The 16,595-nt window shown below is 40.1% G+C and overlaps 1 pseudogene; it reads left to right on the top strand.

Annotated features, from left to right (window-relative positions):
* The first annotated feature begins 236 nt into the window (after positions 1–236).
* Positions 237–16,595, top strand: part of LOC113070205 (teneurin-2-like) — a 33,314-nt pseudogene continuing 16,955 nt past the window's right edge.

The raw sequence follows: 16,595 nt of genomic DNA, 5'->3' as shown, positions 1-16,595 counted from the left end.
CTCTCTCTGGCTCTCTGCTGTTTATCGTGATACACTCTCGGCTTTCTTTGCTCTGTGTGGGTGCAGTGAGCTTATGGGCAAAAAGACTTCAGGAAGTAGCATTTGTGTTTTTCAGTTTCCATCAGATAAGCGTCTCCCAGAGAGAAAACACTTTTTGTGCCATTTCCTTTTGTTTTCTGTTTTCAAAGCGACTACCTCTGAATCTATAAACAAGGTGAGAGATTGATTTTTGTTTTATGCCTTCCTCAGGGCCATGGGCAGCTCGCAACAGCAGCATAGATACAGGCAGCCTGGAGGTGGGCAGGCGCGTGACCCAGGAGGTGCCGCCCGGGGTGTTCTGGAGATCCCTGATGCACCTCAGCAAGCCTCAGTTCCTCAAGTTTAACATCTCCTTGGGCAAGGATGCACTGTTCGGGGTTTACATTCGCAAAGGGCTGCCGCCGTCCCATGCACAGGTGTGCAAACCTTTTCTATTTACAGAGAGGCCACTCTGTGAAGTCCTTTCAGGGAAAAAAAACCCTGCTTTCATCCCAATAGTGGATCAATCAGTAATTGCAAACACATTTTAGAAGTCACCAGGTGTTAGATAAAATCATTCCAATAGCTCATCATCAAAGTATCTCACTGTTTGATATGTATAAATGCTGTCAAACCTCTTGAGATCTCGGAAAAATAAAAACGTCCCTCTCGTTTCCCTTGTTTCTGTGTTCCTCCCTCTGCAGTACGACTATATGGAGCGTCTGGATGGAAAGGAGAAATGGAGCGTAGTGGAGTCGCCCCGTGGAGAGACGCAGTATTCAGACGGTGGTTCTGAACGACAGCCGTGTTTGTACAGTATCTGGACCCCGGCACATGGCACCTGGCTTTCTACAACGACGGCAAGGAGAGGGAATCTGTCTCATTTAGCACAGCTGTTCTGGGTCAGTTCTACTGTACATTTACTTCAAACACTTTTTTATTTGAGACGAGAAGATACAATGCATTTGCTGTGATAAACAAACATAACCATTTTTTTTAAATACAGTATATTAAAAGTGTTTTAAAACCAAATATAATGCAAAAAAAAAATCTATACTAAGCAGCACAACTGATCAACATTGTTAATAATAATAATAACTAATTAACCTGCACCCAAATCAGCATATTAGATTGATTTCTGAATGGATCATGTGACACTGGAATGTTGTTGTGGTTTTATGAGGATATATATCCGTTGTGTTTGTGACATTGAATGGCCACATGCTTTGTTCCCCGAACGATTTACCACAGAAACTTGTATTTCAATAAATGAGGTCTAATAAAAAAAAACTGTTAATTTATAAAAATTAAAATTATGAATCAATTGGGATTCATAGGATTTTAGTCTGCTATAGAATACTTATAAATGCTTCAATGCCGTCTAGTAAAAGGAAATAATAAAAAAAATGTCAAGCTATTAATGTTATACAGTTTCATATAAATTATTATTCACTTGAAATGAGATAAGCACCTCGTGGCTCTATTCTATGAATATTCACATGCATGAATTCTACGAATAAGTGGTGTCTCACTAATTAACCTTGCGCTAATCTACTGTGATATGGCCTACTTTCATTGCCGTGATATTACTCATGGCTAATGAAATGATGTGTGACGCTGTTTGAATGGGCTGTATCAATAATGACCAGAGATCGCCACTCAGAAATAGAGCGAAAGAAGGAAAGAAAACTCAGCTGAAGGAGAGAGAGAGAGAGGATGCAGTGCAGGACAGGGACAAGATGAGAGCTGGATGTGGTGGTTACAGCTGTCATTGCCATCAAAGTGGCCTTTTTTAGAAAGGTTTCATTCTTTTTACAGACTCTGTGCAAGAGTGTCCCCGCAACTGTCATGGTAACGGGAGAGTGTGTGTCAGGAGTATGTCACTGTTTCCCCGGGTTCCATGGTATGGACTGCTCGAAAGGTAAGAGACACTCCAATTACACCCAAACTCTGTCGTACAGTAAGAGAAAGAGCTTGAGGGGAAAAAAAACATTGACAGAGAAGTGAGAACAATTTTTTACTTCCCTGTCACTCATATTAGCCAAAATGGAGAATGATCAATTGATGTCATATTTACATTTAGCAGATTTATTCAAGATTATTTGTACCAGTATATGTGTTACTTGGGAATTGAACCCACAACCTTTTTTGCTGCTAACACAATGCTCTACCACTGAGCCACACGAACGCTGTTTAAAAATCATTTTGTCATCTTTTAATCACCTCATGCCGTTCCAAACATGTGTGATGATCCACTTTGGACAGCATATGGAAAAATTTTATGGTGCTTTTTTGTCATTATGGAGCTTGACAGCTCAAACCTCATAAAGAATGACTAAGATCATCTACAAAAACTCACCATTATTCCATAACAGAAAGTCATACACATTTACAAAAGCATGAGGATGAGTAATAATTCTCCATTTATCTTATTGTCATCATTTCTTGTCACCTCTGTATGTAAAATGCCAAAAAACTATTTATTGCAAATAATGCAAAACAGCATGCAGACTAGGGTCCAGACAGACATGAAAAGAAAAGCATGTAAAAACAAATGCAAGGGGGAACAGCAGTGAATTGTTGCTAGTATGGCACCAGCAAAGAGTTGAACACATCCAAGATGTGTGTTAATCTCAGCGGTCCCTATGGCTTTACACACTCAACAGCCTTGGGTTTAGCCCAAGAGTCCAGGCACCCTCTAGATGAGTGTGTATGTGTGTGTGTGTGTTTCTGACCTAGCTATACGTTTTGGGACCAATTGGATTATAGAATTCCCAACTTAATTTATGGACCATCATAAGAAGGAAAAATGGTTCATAAATAGACTAAATCTTTATTTAGCTCTGGAACTGCCAAAAGTTTATGAGGTAAGAGATACCTCTGTTGTAATTATAATTAGCTTAGAAAGACAGTTGTCAATGGGAAGTCCCTTTTTAGATAGCTGGGTAAAAAATTCATTTGCACAGCTTGACTGAAAATACATTCACTGCATTTGCATACTTTCCTGTTAAGAAGGTGCTTTAGTTCTATGACTCAGAGAAACTGAGATCTATATTTTAGTAGAGGTCTCTCTCTCTCTCTCTCTCTCTCTCTCTCTCTCTCTCTCTTTCTCTTTCTACCTCTCTCTCTTTCCCAGGCATAAGGATGATGAATGGTGGTTCATACCGCCCAATATCTCCCATTGTTCACCTGGGAAGCTCATGATTAATAGTTTTGTTACAGAATGTTAAATTACATTTTCTTTCATTACAGTTTTCTCCAACCTTTCACAGCTGTCCACTCCCTCCACTACTGCTGACCCTTTGTTTGTGTGTGTGTGTGTGTGTGTAATAATATCTTACAATGCACAGAGCCTTGAGACTCTCATTTCAGAAATCACCCCATGAAGTCTTTTTAGGCTGCTAGTTAGTAGACATATTTTATCAGGGCTTAGAGAGAGTGCTTCTGGGTAATGTAGTTTAAAAGTCAAGACTCAGGTTCAGATGCAGGCTAAGTCTGTTGTAATATGTTCTAATATATGCCATGCTATTGCTATTTTTTAGCACAAGTACCATGGTGTTACCATGTTTTTGGACATACACCATGATAATATGATGTTTTTAGGTAATTTACAGTATCATAATATTATCATGTTTTAAGACATTTATCATGGTATTACCATATTTTTGGACATGCACCATGATATTAATATTTTTTGTAATACATTTTCTCATTTGTTAGTTATTAGGTTAAAAGCATCTGCTAAATTAATAAATCGTAATTTTAGTTTGCAATCAAACTAAAGTCTCAGTAAGGGAATGTTCCACCAAACTGATTGTTGTTGAACGAGTTTGGTGCCTAAAGCTTAAGGTTCAGTTCGTTATTTTATATCATATGTCCTCAGTGTGAGACTTTTCTGAGCCCAGTGTTGTCAGATGTGTGCTCGGTCCTTTTTTCCTAGTATCACACCATTCAGAGACTCATCCATGACCACAACTTCCAACCTGTTTCTCAATCTCATCATAAACTTAAACATATTCTTTGTAAAAATACTGAAAATCTCTCTCCCTATCCTGTCTAATTTGTCTTTTGTGCTATTCAAGGGTCAAATGCCCTGTTCTCTTTCTGTTTCTTCCCAAGCGGCGTGCCCTGTCCTCTGCAGTGGAAACGGTCAGTATGACAAGGGATCGTGTATCTGCTATAGCGGATGGAAGGGTCCGGAATGCGATGTTCCCATAAGTCAGTGCATCGACCCCCAGTGTGGCGGTCATGGCACGTGCACAGAGGGCACATGTGTTTGTTCTCTGGGCTACAAAGGAGAGAACTGCGCTGAGGGTAAGTGTATGTGCATGTGTGTAATAGTGTAACTTTGTGTAGATGTAGTTTCTTTCTCGATGGCTCAATAATATCCTCTGTGGCTGTAATAGCTGCATTCTGTGCATGTGGCTACTTGGAAAGGGAAAACACACATTTTCACATATTCAAACAAGTCATTTTTGGCTGTTTCCCCAGAATCACTGTTAGGTCTTAATGGGCTCCCTCAAAAACACCTCTCAGAGAGGAGAAAAGGTTAGAAAATATATTGATCTGGGTGGTGAGAACAATAGTTTCAGTCTTGATTCATTTTTTGTGTTCTGTAGGGTTTGGTGGCTCTTGGGTAAGACAGTGACTGGCAATAAGAGATAAGAAAACTATAAGAGTCCCAAGAGTCTAAAAATGGAGAGGGGAGATAAAGAAAAAGGTAGAGACAGAAGAAAAAAGACGAGGTATAAGAGGACAAAAGTGGAGGCTGAGATGAAAACAGCTAGCAAACATAGAAATAGGTTGATGGAAAGCAGCGTTTCAGAAAGTCTCTGCAGCTCATTAGAGAGAGACTTTGATGGCAGCTAAACAAACAGAACTACAAAAGCCTTGCATATTAATGCATTCTAATTCTTATTCTCTAAATCTCTAATTCATTATCAACAGTCTGGCATCAAGTCCCATATTAAAGTGTTTAGAGGGGGATTGAAGATTTTTAAATGAATTGTTCACCTAAAAAGGAAAATTATGTCATTGTTTACACATTCTAATTCCAAATCTACCCATCCCCCACCCACCCCTTTAGTTTGTTTGTCTGTTCGTTCATGTAACACAAAAGAATACATTTAGGTGAATGTTCATACTGTTATTTTCTATAAAATGAAAGCATATAGGCTAGCGAGCATACGATGTTTAAGATGTGTAAGTCAAGATTTGCCTAAACTTTGGTGTGCAAATGTACCCACAATGAGGAGGAAATTCAACATGTTAATAATGTTGATGAAAATCTAGAATTGCAAAAAGGTTTGTGTCAGGGTTAGGTTTAAGGGATATATAATATCATTAACTCAGTAAGAAACAATGTAAGTCAGTGGAGAGTTCCCAACATGGCAGAAAAGCAAATGTATGTGTGTAAAATGAGAGAGAATGTTTTTTAGAAGGTCATGAGGAACAGAGTTGTTGCAGATCACAATCAGCACTTTTGCTCCTTTCTTTTTCATTTTTTTTAAATCAGATATTCATCACAGCAGAGTCACTCAAACAATTTACCTGAAGTGCCGGTGACACAGAAATCGATATCTGTGATGTGCAGTTTCTGCAGCATAAACATTTGGCATGAATGGCTTTATGTGCATGAAGGAAAAGGAGCAGCACTTCTGTGAGCCGAGGGGGCTGAGACAGGGGTGTCACGCAGGGCACCTTAGGGACGGGTAATTTGTCAAATGGCTTTCTCGCACTTTTCATGGCCAGATCTCTTCTTTCGCTCAGCAGTCGATATACATTTTTGAGGCATGGATGGAACATGTGAGAGACAGGGTCAAAGTCAAAAAGAGAGAGGAAGAGAATGTAAGTAAGACAGACTGAGATGCTGAGAAAGTGAGGGTTTGAGAGGTGAGTGTGAAAGGCTCTAGACAGGAAACTGCCATTCTCACACTTAAGGTGTGGGATATTGATTTTTCATGCTTAGATGAAAGACGTAGTATGTGCTTGTGCATGCCTTCTTAAAAACCCCAGAAAGCCCAGGTATATTAGCCTGACTACGTCAGACTTCCTACTTCCGCTCAATTTCATTTCGCTTCTGTACTCAGTCTGATACAGCGTCAGAGCTTTCTGTTTGCCACCGGTCTGGAAACAGCCGGGCCAATCAACGAACAGAGGGCGGGCTGAGAGCCGTGACATAGATGCGTAGATTAACTTCGCATAATCTGCAAAAGTCGTTTACAGCCATGTTCACTCCGGTATTTCGCTCGCATCATCATGTGTTTACAACAGGTTTACAGTGGAAGTTCAATCATAGATTTGAGTTCGATGCATGATGTCTGTGCTTCAATGCGGCTGTACAGGCGCATAACATATGTCATAACTAAACGTATCTGATTGGCTTATGGTAACCAATGATTTTAAACTTCAGACAAGCGCCCCCTAGCGAGAGAGAAAACACTTCTCTATTGTGCCATTCCAGACTCTGTCTACGAAGCAAAGTGAAGTAGCAGAGTCTGGTATTACCAGGCTACAGGTATATGTGAATATGCACCCTTTTTTTCTCTTAATGTTTTTGGTATCAGTATATAGGTATAGTCCTTTCGTCTAATAAATAATCAAATAAGTAAATAAATGGGAAAATAGCCCACTGATTATTAAAGTTGTAGGTTTGTGGCTTTTACTTAACAGCTACTGGTGTACACCTACAATTTATACCTTTCCATTTCCCATGACACATCTTGCATTTACTAATTTTATCCAATCAAATATTATCAAGAATAAACAATAACACTTTTAACTGGAAACAACAAGTAGAAAATCCATGATCATTGCTGTGACATAAACTAAAGGCTTTGCCTTTAAAAAACAGGGACAATCCCTTCAATACATCCCTCCCTAGCTTCCTTCTTCATAAACATTATATCAACACAGGAAAGAAAACCAAGTTTATAAAGAAATATCATAGGGTCTTTTTATTTCTGACAGATGAAGCCTTATTAATGACTCTTATCTTTTGTTCACAGTTGACTGCCTGGATCCGACCTGCTCAAATAATGGCATCTGTGTGAACGGAGAGTGCCACTGTAAACCAGGCTGGGGTGGACCAAGCTGTGAGCTGCCCAGAGCACAGTGCCCAGATCAGTGCCATGGTCATGGTGCTTTTATTCCAGACACAGGTGTCTGTAGCTGTGACCCCAGTTGGATGGGCCCTGATTGTTCTGTCGGTCAGTCTGCATGTTTGATTGGATCTCAGTAATACAAATGTTTCAATTCTTTATACCTGATTTCTAATGTATGGTATGTAAATAGTGGTTTTATTGCTCTGTCCTTTTCTCGACACAGAGGTTTGCTCAGTCGACTGCGGGACACACGGTGTATGCATGGGTGGCTCGTGCCGCTGCGAGGAGGGCTGGACAGGTGCGGCGTGTGACCAGCGTGTGTGTAACCCGCTTTGTGTGAAGCACGGCACCTGTAAGGATGGGAAGTGCGAGTGTGAACAGGGCTGGAATGGAGAACACTGCACCATCGGTAGGCATACGCCCAGCCCTGACCCATGAATTGATCTTGTCCTGCTCACTATACTCACTATTACAACAGATGCCAAAGCACTGTCTCTGCTCTGCCTCTGCTCCCTCCTCTAAGCTTTACATTTACATTTACATTTAATCATTTAGCAGACGCTTTTATCCAAAGCGACTTACAAATGAGAACAATAGAAGCAGTCAGGTCAACAAGAGAACAACAACAGTATACAAGTGCCATGACAAGTCTCAGTTAGTCTAGTATAGAACGCATAGCCAGGATATTTTTTTTTTTTTTTTTTTAAATGAACAAAGACAAGAAAAGGGAAAGTACTGGTGTTAGTAGGTTAAGTGCAGGCGAAAAAGATGAGTCTTTAGACGTTTCTTGAAAATTAGTAAAGACTCAGCTGTACGAATTGGGATTGGGAGGTCATTCCACCAGCTGGGCACAGTCCAGGAAAAGGTCCGTGACACAGAGGTTTGCTCTCCTGGTAATACCAGACTCTGCTACTTCACTTTGCTTCGTAGACAGAGTCTGTAATGGCACAATAGAGAAGTGTTTTCTCTCTCGCTAGGGGGCGCTTGTCTGAAGTTTAAAATCATTGCTTTACGTGAGAGGGACCCATTTTTGGATCATCTTTGTTGGTTCCAGGGCAACAATATTATCAACCAGTCAGATTTTAGGGAAAGGGTTATAGCTGGGGTTAGGATCTAAAATAAATCTCTTATTTTTGGCCTAAATTATGGTTTGGGCCAGGGGTGTCCAAACTCACACCTGGAGGGCCACTATCCTGCAGAGTTGGGCTCCAACTCACTTGCCTGGAAGTTTGTTGTATGCCAAATAAGACCTTGATTAGCTGGTTCAGGTGTGTTTCATTGGGGTTGGAGCTGAACTCTAGAGGACAGTGGTCATCCTGAAGCAGGATTGGACACCCCTGGTTTGGGCAATGGTTTCTTAAGGACCAGGAAAGGATGTTGATCCAGGAACCTGACCTACTTGCATGCAGCTCAGGGATTTAGGAGAACTCCAGGAAAAGTTTATGCTTGTGATATTTCTCTTGACTGATCCATCAGGATGGGATGTATAGTACATGACTCTAAAACAATTAATCTTAATGCCATTCTCCAAAAGCTGCCCAAAACTCATGTGGTCCACATTTTGGTCATATAAATCCAGAGGGATTGCAGGCTGCTGCAGAGTCCACAGAAGTGTGTATTGATACATACTTTAGCGGCAACAAATGTGACTCTCATGAGCTCCCATCTAAATGATGAAAATAAAAATACGGGATACCAAAACATCCAGACAAAAAAAAGCAGGATTGAACACCCCTTCCCTACATTCTTGTGAAAATGACAGAAACATTCAAGTGACAGCCATTGCATGACTGCAAGTACAAATCAAGTGCATCATTTGACCCAAATCTCTGAAAAAGAAGTTTAAAGCATTTGAGGGTAGAGAATAGAAAACTAAAAGCTTGACTTTATATCAGTTTGGAAGCATGTTCCCATAAGCTTATACAAGTTGTAAATAGGGCATAAGACAGACCAAGGTGAAATCAGTAGCCACTGGGTCAGTATGTATAGGACAGATGAATGAGGCGCTGAGGTGCAAGAGTGTATGGTGGGGGGGTTATTGAGGAGAATTAGACTGTTTTCTGTCTGGTGTTGGACTGAGAACAGACTTAGTTGTGTTTGATCACGCCTCACACAGCGGAGGCAGATGTGTGGGCTGCTGGGTAATGAACAGTCCTTGCAGAGTAGCAGCAACTGATGAAAGGTAGAGGTGTCTTCACCTTGATAAGTCACACCTCTTTTTGTCTTGACTTCTCTATCTCAAAAATAGACTCAAACGCCAGAGTTTTCCTTTCTCTCATCATCTGTGGATTTGTGTGTGCATGTTTGTCTGTCACTCCAAAGATGACACAAGCGACAAAGACTGAAAGTGCTTTGCCTTTAATCCTTCTCCCCATTGAACGCCACAACAGGAAGTCTGTCTGCTTATTGTCACCAAACTCTTTCTGTGGGCTAAAAAAGCCTCGTAAATGGCTTCCATCTTCAGTTTCCATTTTTATTTCTGAGAACTCTTCTGTTTCTACGTGATTCAAATGCAACACATGTATTAATTTGTCTTCTTGTTATGACACATTTTTGTTTCTTCTGAATGTCCTTTCTGATGCAGACATTTGGGATGGAAGTATTGAAGGTATTGTACCTCGTCGTACTGTGACTAGTGCTAGCTGCACTTTTAGTCTGGTCGTGAGCAACCCCCCTGCCTCTGATAGTTTGGCTGCATAACGACTGTGTGCTTCTGTTCGTAGAGTAGCCGTTGTGGAGTAGAATGTCATGTTGAGTAGGTTCATAGTGTTAGTCTGTGTTCTTCAGCGTGTGTGTTTATATTCTTGTTGTCAGATGATGATAGTATAGCTGTAATCATCTGTTTTGCACCTTGTTGCTTTTTAAATGTCCCTCTCCTACAGCATTACCAAGCTACAAAAGTGTCCAATCTGCCTGAGCCACTTAATACAATGACTTTTAAATGCTTTAGAATATGGGGTAATACTATACATTAGAGTGGCCATGTTTCACATATAATTGAATAGATAGTAAGCAGACATCATAAAAATGTCTACCACAAGTTATTACAAAGACAGTCTCAATGGAGTAACCTGAGGTTAAATATCTTGCTCAAGTTGTTGATTGAGTCAAAATGCGATTCATAACATATAATAATAAATATCAATGCCGATGCAACCGGTTCTGCTCTGCCCATTCCAAGCAGGGCTCAAACTGGCAGCAGCCAGCACTGGGAGGCAGGCATGCTAACAGGAACACTGAAGACTGAAGTCTCTGGTGTCAGTTGCTACTGCCTCTAGATGGCAAGAGATTTACCTGCACAACTCCCCCTAGATGGCCCAAATTATCATGGTACATCTCAGTATGTCTACCATACTTATGGCTTTATGAATCTTTGGCAAAATCTTGGCTCAATAATGTTAAATTAGTGATTGGATGGTTATCTTGCAAGATTCATGAGTCAAGTAATTGCCATTTTGTCAAAACCAACCAGTCGTTCAGGCCTGTCAGTTGAGATGGAGCAACAGTTTGAAAATAATTTTGCAAAACCAGTTAGATAATGTAATATGTTTTTAACTTCGGAACATAAAATTAAGATTTTTTTCTTTGATGAAATCCAAGAGCTGACCCTGCATAGACAGCAATGCAACTACCATATTCAAGGACCAGAAAGATAGTAAGGACATAATTAAAATAGTCCATGTGACATCAATGGTTCAAACTTAATTTTATGAAGCTATTAGAATACTTTTCAACAATTCCTCTTATCCTTGTCAGTCTCCTATTCTTGTGAATGGTATTACTCATGTGAATGCGTGTGATGATGCTGCTGACGCAGGAGCCGGTGTTCTGGCATAGAACATGCATGCGCTGCGGCTTGTTTACAAGCAGAGGAATGCACACGCATGTGTCGTGGTACTCTCAATGATGGTGGCGGAGACTGACCAGAACAGAAGAAATTGTTGAATAAAGTTATTTTTGTTTTAGTTGCACACAAAATCTATTATTGAAGCTTCATAAAATTAAGGTTGAACCACTTATGTCAGGTGGGCTGTTTGTCTTTACTACCGTTCTTGCTGTTGCCGTCTATAAAGGGTCAGAAGGTTCTTGAATTTCATCAAAAATATCTTTATTTTTATTCCAAAAATGAACAAAATTCTTGTGGGTTTCGAACAGCATGAGAGCGAGTAATTAATGAAAGAATTGTCATTTTTTGGTGAACTAACCCTTTAATTATTAAGAACCTTAAATATGCACAACAGCACCATGCTTTTGCAATGCATTGACTAAGCAAATGTTTTTGCATACTTGAGTGTTTGTTTATGAGTCTTCCATTAAACTAAAAGTCTTTCTTTTTATATGTAGGATTTATTTCTGCATCTTTGAAGGAATTATGCCATAGATGCCATAGATGTTATTAAAGAACCGGTCTCTCTGAGCAACATGAGTTTAAGAGCCTTGCTCAAAAGCACAATAGTAAAGACTTTTTGATGTAGTTGGAACCGATGAACTTCAAGTTCAATAGACTTGAGCTGGAACCACTACAGTACACCACCCCCATTCCCTCCTACTTTTGTAGGCGCATAGTTAAAGGCTGGGTCAACTACATGACTGTAAGCATAATGGGAATGCTTGCATTTAAGTATACTGCAGTTTCAGCTAGAGGCAGAGCAGCACTTACCAGCACACACCAGCTCCTAGCAGTCTGTTTGAGTCTGCCTTTCTGTTTGCACAGAACAGAGACACAGGAGGCAAGTCATCGTATAGTTCCATCAAGTCTGCTTCAGACAAAAGAGCTAAATTACAGAGGACACTGCAAAGTGGAGACAAAGATCACATAAAATTTGCTATACCTGAGGGATATAGATCACTACTGCAAGTAAAGGGATTTGGAGGGAGTAGATCCTAAGATAAATGTAAAATTTCATGAGCCATTGGTACAGAGTGGGTTAAGAGCAGTGGGCAACACTTTTGCTGTGCATATTTCTACACACAGGGTGCAGGACAACAGGAGGCATTGTAATGACTTTGTCTCAGCGTCTGCATGAGTTCTAACTCATAGCATGAATACTAATGGAGGGGCAGGAGTGTGTGTGCTTTTCTAAGAAGGGGAGTGCGGTATGTTTGCAGGGAGAGCAGGATAATGAGGAGTTTAACTGCAGGGCCCACAGTGATCACCTGAATGCTCATGCATCAGTGGACGGAAGCAAGTTTGGCACAAGACCTGGCATCAATTGTTAATCGATTTAAATTCGCATCTCTAATTGGCCAAAATGGCTGCAGGAGAATAGCCCCTAGAGGCATGGATTTTGTATGCTAGGGTATCCTGAATGGAAACCACGCCCACCATAAAAAAAACAAACCTATCCCAGCTTTAACTGCACATCTGAATGTCCTTTTAGGGAGTGGCAGTTGTTAAAGTTGCAGTGCACATATCTGCACCATTAGACAAACAAACAGAAATTGCAGGAATAAAAATGTTTGACTGTTTCCAAACAGGTTTCCCAAACACACTAGGCTTCTGAGATAACTTGTTCAATGCGCAAAGGACATTGCCCAGTCTCTACTATAGTTCAGAAAACATTTGAGTGAAAATTTTCAGCTTTCACAATTCCCATGCTGAAGTTTACGATGTTATTTGACTTTGTAGTAGTACATAGAACTCTATAGGCAAGGAAAACCCAGACAGAGGGCGTTTTATGCAGTAGGTGCTCACTCCCTGCGGGACTTTATCTGTCTCCTCCTAAGGCAAATTTGGAGGATTTATGAATCTAACCTTTATTTTATGACCTTTAAAGGCGAGAGGGCTTCAGGCCAGTGGATGGGATAGTTAGGTGGAGGACTGGATTTCTCTTCCACACGTTCTTTCTCCCCATAGTATCCCATCTTTTAAGAATTTTCTTTCTTTCTTTCTTTCTTTCTTTCTTTCTTTCTTCGTCCTTTCTTCCTTGCAACCCTGCTGTTCTTTTCTTTTGCAGTTTTTTCCCCTTTCCACCAATCCATCTGTCTCTTTCTATCCATCTCTCCATCCATCAAACCTCTGACTGCTGCTATGCAGCGTGCTTCTTTCCCCATCTCACCTTTGCGTTCCTCTCTCATACCATGTGCGCTGACCCATAACTCAAGGCAATCTCAGCTCCTTTTAAGTAGATTACAATAGAGTCAACCTGCATTACTTTAGCCAGGTGGCTTAATAGTTTGTGAAATCCCACTTTATTCTAGTTAGTGTTCTGAGAATCGACTGGGTTTTGGCATAAAAGAGGGGCCCTGCTCAGTGCTGTCCAATGAGGAAGATCAATGGTCAGCATAGATTTTGCTGTCCTGGTGTTTCATAAGTATTTGGCTGCTTAAAATGGCAGCTTCATTTAAAAGGCAATCATTGCTAAGTGACTTTCCTCTCAGCTCAATATTGCGTGACAATCGATGCATAGCAGGCTGTTAATGTGGCATCTCAAGGACCCCAGACATTGAAAATTTCATTAATTAAAGCAACATTTGATTTGAGTCACAATGGCTGAATGCATCCCAGTGCAGGCTGGGTTTACACACTCCTCTGGTTGAGGCCATTTCATTCCACTCATCACAAATCATTCGAAGTGTCACCTGCGCGGGGTCAGCTGCCAATAATGCTGTATAAACTTGCGATGAAGGAAACCAGCTCCTTCCAAAAGGCTGTGTTTCCAGGGTAACCATAAGCGGAGGCTGTGACACACTAACAGAAGTGTTAACTGTTAGAGATTGAACTCCGGGGGACCAGCAATGGTTTCTGATGACACAGTGTGAGGTCGCAGTGTGGTTTTCGTTTTACAGCGAGGTAAGAGACGATGCCCACGGCAGTGCTGAGATTTTTAGACTGCATGTTTTATTTACACAAAACTCCCGATGACTCGGAAATGTTAGGTCATGTCTCTAGGGTGCTTAATTATGGACTGGTGTGGTTAAAGGAGAACAGGACTTAGCCTTTTCATTTCTCTTTGTGTTTGTTCATCTCAGTCACTGCCTCTCCCAGAGAGAGCTTGGTTAAAACATTTACATCAATCCACGTTCTTTTCAAAACTGTTGGGACAAGATTGATTTCCGCCTTTTTTCTTTTAGGAAGACAAACACCCACACACATGCCACACTTCACTCCAAAAAATGAAGTGTTCTTTTTCTCGTTCTTGAAAACATCTTTATATTTGACATATCACAAAAATCTGACTGTTCTTATCACACTGTTCTTATTCAAAGGTCTTTGGTTCTCTCACACACATGGGCTCATACTTCAAACTAAAGATGTGTCCTAATCCGATCTGTAGACTCCAGTCTGTCTTAACCACATTCTTACATGAGAGCATCGCTCTCTATCCAGACAAATCAAATCAGCTACTGTAAATGAACAGTCGGAGAGTGTGTGTGCCCTTTACAAATATCCCCTCCTGAATGGATGAGTTTTGATAAATTCATTTGCTACAAACAATGGCTATCAATAGAGTCTACCGAAGATAATTGAATTGATCTCAGAGTTTGAAATGAATTTAGATGTGAATAGTAATGCTTTTCATATACTTCATCCCCTTAAATGGGAATTGAGCGCATTGGAGGCAGATATGTTTGTGTGGGAGCACTGATGCATGTCTGCCTATAGTGCCAAAAGTTTGAAAACCACAGCCAAAAGTTTGAAAACATAGACACATATTAACATGCAGGATGATTCTCATTTGCATTTCGTGTTCATTTGTGGCATTCCATTTTGATTGTCTGGATAATGTCTGCAGCAATATTTTTTTTGTGTTCTGTTTTATTTGCTATTTGCATAAAATTGCATTAAACAGATGCAAAAAAATAAATAAAACTTACTATCTAATTTTAAGAATAAATTAGACAGTTAGGCAAATAAGTAGCTAAAAATGTATTGTCTGAAAATGTACATATATATATATATATATATATATATATATATATATATATATATATATATATATATATATATATATATATATCCACATATAGCAACACCAAAAGCTAAATTACTATTATTATTATTTTTTTAAATCATTCAGTTCCATTAAATTCCAAATTCCATTCGTTTGAAGTTTCAAACTTTTGGTCACAATTATTGATATATCAGTGCTCTGATGACTGGTGTGATGGATTTCAGCCTCTCTAAATCCATCTTCCTTCTCTTTCTGTCCATTGCAGATGGCTGTCCGAACCGATGTAATGGAAATGGACAGTGTCTGCAGGGTCAAAACAGCTGGCACTGTGAGTGCAAGACTGGATGGAGAGGCACCGGCTGCAATGTCGCCATGGAGACTTCATGTGCAGACAACAAAGACAATGAAGGAGGTGAGAGATCTTTTGTTGACTCTGTGGGAACTTTGTGACAAAGATTGTACATGATTGGAACAGCCACATGTGCACAGGAACAGCTGCTGTGTGCAATTTCTGTAATTTCAGGAACAGCTGCTGTGTGTAATTTCTAGGAGTATTTTTATGTAATTCCAAACGGAATTATGTAAAAAATGACAATTAGAATCCACAGATATTTTCCCTGTTTGACATTGTCCCTATAAACTGGTAGTCAAAATCTAATCACACACCATTAAGTGATGCATGTTTTAACATTAAACAAATTATACACTGCAGCTTTAATGTATTCCATGCTTTAATGTGATGAGAGTGACTGTTTCGTGCACTAACCAGATGTGGCAACTTCTTGAGTGTATCTATAACGCTGTTTAGAATTCTTGAATGTGTAAATTTCATAGGAATAAGATAACCTTTTCTCAGAAAATTCTGGACTGTTGGCTTTCATCTGAAAAGACGGATTTAAAAAAATCAAGTCCGTAGTAAGTAATATAATTCAAAGCCTCAAGGTGAGGGAAAGAAGAAAGCACTTTTCAAACTCTTTGGTAAATGAATACTGGAACAGAGACAAGATTCAAATCCAACATCATTGTGTTCAAAACCTACAAGAACACTTTGATGAAATGGCCTCCCGTTCAACAGATGAAGCAGAGAACGAGATGAAGAGAGAAATCTTTTGCAGCCTTAGGCAGCTCTGATTGATTGTGCACCATTATAATATGACATTACTCATCAAACCGCTGTTTTATTTCTTCTAGATGGTCTGACTGACTGCATGGATCCGGACTGCTGTATCCAAAGTCCCTGCCAGAACAGTCCACTTTGTAAAGGGTCCAGGGATCCCTTACAGGTCATCCAGCAAGGCCAGCACCCTGAGCAGAAAGTCCGTTCCTTCTATGACCGTGTTAAGATGCTAGTGGGCCGGGACAGCACACATATAATCCCTGCAGACAATCCATTTAATGCAAGGTAATTTACTGTACTGCACACAACAACTTGGTAAATGTCATGTCTCTTGCATTGTATGGTAGAAGAAAACTGAAGTGTACACAATATATGCTTTATCTGTTGTTGAGTGAAAACTGAGTGCTGGGATAGTTATTGTCAGTTCTGTGCTGTGTAACCCCAGAGCTATTTTTGAGTAAC

This window comes from Carassius auratus, unplaced genomic scaffold (genome assembly GCF_003368295.1).
Source record: "Carassius auratus strain Wakin unplaced genomic scaffold, ASM336829v1 scaf_tig00003484, whole genome shotgun sequence".
Classification (NCBI taxonomy): domain Eukaryota; kingdom Metazoa; phylum Chordata; class Actinopteri; order Cypriniformes; family Cyprinidae; genus Carassius; species Carassius auratus.
The sequence above is the reverse complement of the archived record's forward strand: the minus strand, read 5'-3'. Positions and strand labels throughout refer to the sequence as shown.